Raw genomic sequence first — 6,406 nt, 5'->3', positions numbered from 1 at the left:
GGTCACTGATCCTAGAAGCGAGGGCCACTGCCACACAGAAACTAACTCAGTGACAGGGAAGGCACAGCATGATGAATTCTGTCCATGGCCTGATGACTCAAATCCTTTGCTTCTTTCTTTGAAAACTATCTAATATAGAAAACGTCTTATCTCATCACATTCCTTCTTAGGCCATGGGTATCCCTACCAAATCAATAAAGTACTTAATGGTCCCTGGCCAGAAGGCAGTGCCCTATGCTGCTCTACTGAAAGCATGATTTTGAGAGCCAAAGCATCAGGGTGCTGCATTGGGTCTACATACAGATCAGCTTCTGAGACGCATGTATATCTGTCTATACATACTATGTTTCTGGGGGTAGCTGCTGCTGAACAGTGGAGGGTACATACGTGTAAGTCCCACTTAGCAGTTGTCCTACTGGTCAGCATGAGCAGGAAAACCCTACCCTTGGTAAGGCATATAGCAGGCTGAGTAATGGTGTGAGGCAGGGTAGGCTGAGGAGGGGAGTTCACATGCTTTTTTGAAGAGATCTACAGCTGGCATGAGGAAAGAAAAGTGTGCTTTATAAGTAGAAGGGAGTGGCAGCACTGACTAATCAGGGTTTGGTTAAGGCTGTTTGGTGTTGAACATTCCTGCTCAGGGCTGTTATTAATGAGAGAAACAGGATCATTTGTTAATTTTATTTATGAGAGTGAGTGTTGAAGGCAGAATGCAAGGGAAAAGGTGAATATGGACCGTTTGAGCTAAGCTGAATGAAAACTGGGGGTGGGTGTCACAATTTTTTGTAAAAAAGCAAGACACTAATTTCACATTGGGACCAAGCTGTCTTGCCTTTGTGAAAACATGGTCACTGACTTGTATTTAGCCAGGCAGATTTTCAAGCCCTTTGGTTGTCTTCCAACTGACCTCTTCTCCCTATTCAGTCTTTAGATATATTTTAAATACTGCTTATCTTGGAGGTATATGTTATTAAGAATGTCTGGGCTGGGATGTAGGTCATTGATAGAATGTTTATTTAGTATTTGACTCTGAAATAGATTCTGCCACTGGGAAAAAATTCTGTGAACTTCCTACGTACTTTTACTTCCATGACTACATTAGCTATGGGAGTACTGGTATGAATGTGTGTGTGTGTGTGTGTGTGTGTGTGTGTGTGTGTGTGTGTGTGTGTGTAAGAGAAAGAGAGACAGAGAGACACGCAGAGAGACAGAGAGAGAGAGAGAGAGAGAGAGAGACAGAGAGAGAGAGAGAGAGAGAAAGAGAGAGATTCTTATTTTAAAAAGTTAAGAAATTATAGATAACACATTTTGAAAGCTTTATATTTTACGGGACGTCTTTAAATTTCAGATCTTCCATTTGGTAGAATTTTTAAGTTCTTTAATAAATTACTAGTGATTTGCAAACATTGTCTTTCCTAGTCCATCACAGACAGTTTATCTTGGTGTCCCTAGACAGTTATTTGGCCCTCTGACTCCATGGTAATACCTAAATGTATGAATAACCAATATGAACTGAATCAAGAACTTTGAACTTCAAAGACAACTTATCCTTCACTTGGGATTTCTGAAGAACACACTCGCCTCTCTTGATGGGCTTCTTAGAACTTGTATTTCATAGCCTTGGCCTGCACAAATATAATGCTGATGTCATCAGGATCTAAGAAGAGCCTGGTATAGACACACAGGCCTTGAGTCAAAGTTTAAGACAAGAAATTTCCACTTACTAGCATTTGGCAAGAATATGCTACAACATTCTCAACAGGGACTCCATGAGAGGCGTTTCCTTGGTTGAACCCTTGAGATCTGGAAACTGCAAATACATCTAATCCAATTCTTTAGTCTTTTTAACTAACCAAACCAGATTCCAGATGACCTAGAGTAATGACTGATGCAGAAGACAGGGCTACTGGAAAACAAAAAGAATGGTTAAAAATACTAATATGCTATCAATGTCACAAGACGGCAGTCTACAGATTGTGAAAACGTCTTCACCATTCCTACATCTGACAAAGGGCTAATATCCAAAAGTATATAAAGAACTCAAAACATTAAACACCAACAAAAAGAGAACCCAATTTAAAATGGGGTACAGAGCTAAACAGAGAATTTTCAACAGAGAAATACAAATGGCTGAGAAGCACTTAAAGAAATGCTTAACATCCCTAGTCATCAGGGAAATGCAAATCAAAACAACTCTGAGATTCGACCTTACATCCATCAGAATAGCTGAGATCAAACACTCAAGTGACAGCATATGCAGGCAAGGATGTGGAGAAAGGGGAACACACTGCCATTGCTTGTAGGAGTGCAAACTTGAACAACTACTTTAGAAATTAATCTGGTGTTTTCTCAGAAAATTTGGAATAGCTTTACCTCGAGACCCAGCTACATCACTCCTGGGTATATACACAAAAGACACTGCACTATACAACAAGGACATTTGTTTAAGTATGCTCATAGCATCTTTGTTTGTAATTGCTAGATGCTATAAACAACCTAGATATCCCTCAACCTAAGAATGGATAAAGAAACTGTGGTACATTTACAAAATGGAATACTATTCAGCTGTTAAAAACAAAGAAATCATGAAATTTGCAGGCAAATGAATGGAATTAGCAATGATCATCCTGAGTGAGGTAACCCAGACCCAGAAAGACACACATGGCATATACTCACTTATAAGTGGATTTTAGCCATATAGTGCAAGATAAGCACACTACAATGAACAGACACAAAGAAGATAAGTAGCAAGGAAGATCCAAGGGAAGGTGCTTAAATCTCACTTGGAAGGGGAAATAGAATAGTCAGAGATAGTGGTTCAAATGAGGGCCAGAGTGGGAGAGGAAACACAGAGAGATATGAGGGGCAAGAGAGCAAACCTAGGGAGGATGAGGGCTGGAGGACAAAAGGCCTGTAAAGAAAAAAAGAAACTGTGGGCTAGGGCAGCTCTGTGACTAGCTCAAGACCTGAGTCACGTAGGCTCCCAGAAGGATATGAGAGGGACTCTAGAAGAGACTCCTAGTAGCAGCAGCCCTAGAGACTGAATAAGACACCTAATTAGACAAGATCCCTAGCAGAGAGAGGAGAACAGCAACCAGCTACACAAACTTCAACCCAAATTCACCCTGCCTACAAGATGTGCATTTTTGCTGGGCACAGGGGCACACACTTGTGATCTCAGCAGTTAGAGAAGCAGGGATAGGCAGATCTCTGTGAGTTCAAGGCCACTCTGGTATACAAAGTGAGTCCAGGACAGCCAAGGGTACACAGAGAAACCATCTCAAAAAAGAGATATATGTCGTATGTAATATATATATATATATATATATATATATATATATATATATATATATATATTACTTTTATTTTTATTTTATAAGTATTTAAAAACTATCTTTGCTATGTCAATTAGGTTTAAAGAATTCCTTTAGGTTTAAAGGAATATTTAGGTCTATTTAATTCTATTCTGGACAATATGACCTCAGAGAAGACAAGAGAACTATACTAATCATCCAAAGACATCCAAACAAAATAACCTAAAGGACTTAAGCATGTGCTCTAAAACTTCTGTACATATTATGTTTTTTACACCATCCTCTTAAAAAAAGTAGGACATGTCTTTAAATCAAGTGCCCAGAATCTTTTGTGTTTGGTGACTGAATAGTGATCAACATTGATTTCAACCCTGAGCATTTTCAAGCAGTTCCCTACTTTAAAAGCTCAACAAAGTGAAGTCAATTGTACAAGTATGTGGCAACATCTTGCAACAGTACACAGTAATGCCACAGCCAGGATGCTGACATTGATAGAATCAAGGTACCAAAACATATCTTCCATGTTGTTCTGTTATAGCCAGATCCACTTGCCCTGAGTCACTTTTGAGACCTACTGACTACAAGTCTGTTCTCCATTTCTACTGTTTGTCATTTTAATAATGGTATTCAAAGGTACTCACACAGTCTCTTACTTTTGAAGGTTTTTTTTTTCTTTAGAAAGTCATTTAGGTTACTGGCTATATTGATAATTTGCTCTTTTAATTATTGACAGCATTCAATGTGTAGATATGGCATCACTAAATTATTAAATAGCCTGTAGCAGTCTCATCTTATAGGCACTCGGGGTAATCTGATATCTTCTCTAGTATAAAATAACTAATCTCTGGATAACTTGCTTACAGAAGTAAATAAAAAGAAATACAGCCAAGTGGGATACAAGAGGCAGATACAGGAGGACCATGAGTCCAAGGCCAGCCTAGACTACACATTTAGAAGGCAAAGAGATGAGTCAGTGGTTAAGATCACTTCCCCAGAGGACCAGAGTTTGGTTCCCAGCACCCATGTCAGACAGCTTACAACCACTTGTAACTCAAGATCTGTAAATGGCTTTTCTTTTTTACCCACCCCACTTCTGTTAGCATAGGCTTCTATGCCTTTCTGACCATTGATAATTAAATTACTTTCCTTGGAGATCAATATATCCATTAAACAAACACTTAGTAAAGTACTTGCTAGTAATTGTTTTGGAACATGAAATAACCACCATGAGAAAGATACACAGGCCATTTCTCAAAGGCTACTTTCATTCCAGTCAGGCCAGGAAAGGTGATCAGTAAATAAAACTTTGTTAAATAGAGTCAACTTAAAATAACTGCTGTAAATAAAAATAAAGCAGGCTATAGGTTATAGAACAAATCAAAGGAGGGTATTGATTTTAATAGCAATGACCTCCATGAGATGTCATGGCTGCAGAAAGCCAGCCAAAATAAGCAGTTGAAACATGAAAATATATGAGGAACAGCAGCTGACAGAACATTAAGTTTAATTGTCTTCACTTTAGAATACTCTTAATTCACAGACCTAGAGAGAGTAAAAAAGAGAGAGAGAGAGAGAGAGAGAGAGAGAGAGAGAATGCTGTAGCATGAGATGAGAGCTAACGTTGAAAGAATATTGAATTTGTTTATGTTGCATACATATATAAAGTAATGCTTTGTGAGTGATTCAATTCACAGCATTAAGTCATTGTTTTGTTGTCTTAGAATAGGAAAGATTGGATATGCAAATCTATCAAGACACCTGTCCAGATAAGAGTTGATGAAATTAGTTCAAATCAGGTAGTGATATACATGAGTAGTGATATAACGGGTGGCTGATTGGATATATTTAGAAAGCAAAACAACCATGATTAACTGGAGGATTAATAGTGAGAGAATAGTAGAGTCTAAGATAGCACTACATTTACAGTCTTTAAAATGGCTGACTGGGATATCATGCGTGGAGATGGCATAACAATGAAGAGATGAAACCAAGCAGGTCTGTGTAATATTCCAAGTTGAAGGTGCTCTAGCTAGCTACCTGCTGGAACACTAGTCACTATGGGAATAGACTGCAAACTACAGGAATTTTACTCTGATTAAACAAAGAAGCAAGAAAAAAATTATAATGAAGAAAACTTAGAGATGCCTTCAAAATTCAACAGTATGAAAATCCTTATGTAAATTATGGTGGATTCAGTCTGTAATATTATGAAGTCATTGAAACCTAGGATGAGCCAAAATAACTGACAATATGGAGACTATACTTAATATTATAAAAGAAAATACTGAATTGCAAATGCAATGTAATTCTTGCAATATTGACAGAAAAGTTAAGTGAGATGCATAAATTCTGATAACTACATTATTATAGGAAATTCAAAAATATTTTCTTTATATAGCTTTAATTGTTTTGTTATCCCATAGTATTTCCTTATTTATTTTCCTTGCATCTTTTTAAAAAATTATTTTTATGACAACGTCATGCAAGTTTATAATGCATTCTGGCCACTCTTTCTATTCACACTTCTCTCCTACCCGTCCTTCTAAATCTAACCTGTAAAGTGTCAAGTGATTCTCATCACCTATTCCTTTAAGCCTTGTGTTTCCATATACCCAAAAGCACTTTAATATAGGAATGAATGCTGTTTTTAATGTGTTCCTGTATCTTTAGGCTCAGTAAAATGAATAGAGAAAGCACATAAAAACCATTAAAACAGCAGAGACACATCCCACAATATTTATTTCTATGGATCTGAAAAAAGCAGGGGAGCCATGGTGGGGAAAAAATGATCCTTTGATATCTTCCTTGGTTGGCAATTCCTAGTTGTATGACTCAATCTTTGTCTTTTACTCTGAAAAGCTCCAGACTAACCAATAGTCTACTAACAGCTCCAAAACTGTCAAGTGATAGCACTATTGTCCCTGAAAATAAGGAGGAGAGGAAATATGGCCAAATGGAAACTATGTCCCAGAAATCCTTCTGAAACATCCTGTTAAGTAGAGCACTGCCAAGACAATGGAGTGATCATCTTTGTAACCATGGCAAGAACTAAAGCGTTTGCTCCAAAGAGATGAAGAATGCAGACTCCCCATGTT

This window comes from Acomys minous (genome assembly GCF_964271855.1).
Source record: "Acomys minous genome assembly, chromosome: 8".
NCBI classification, from domain to species: domain Eukaryota; kingdom Metazoa; phylum Chordata; class Mammalia; order Rodentia; family Muridae; genus Acomys; species Acomys minous.
Note: the sequence above shows the minus strand (reverse complement) of the source record.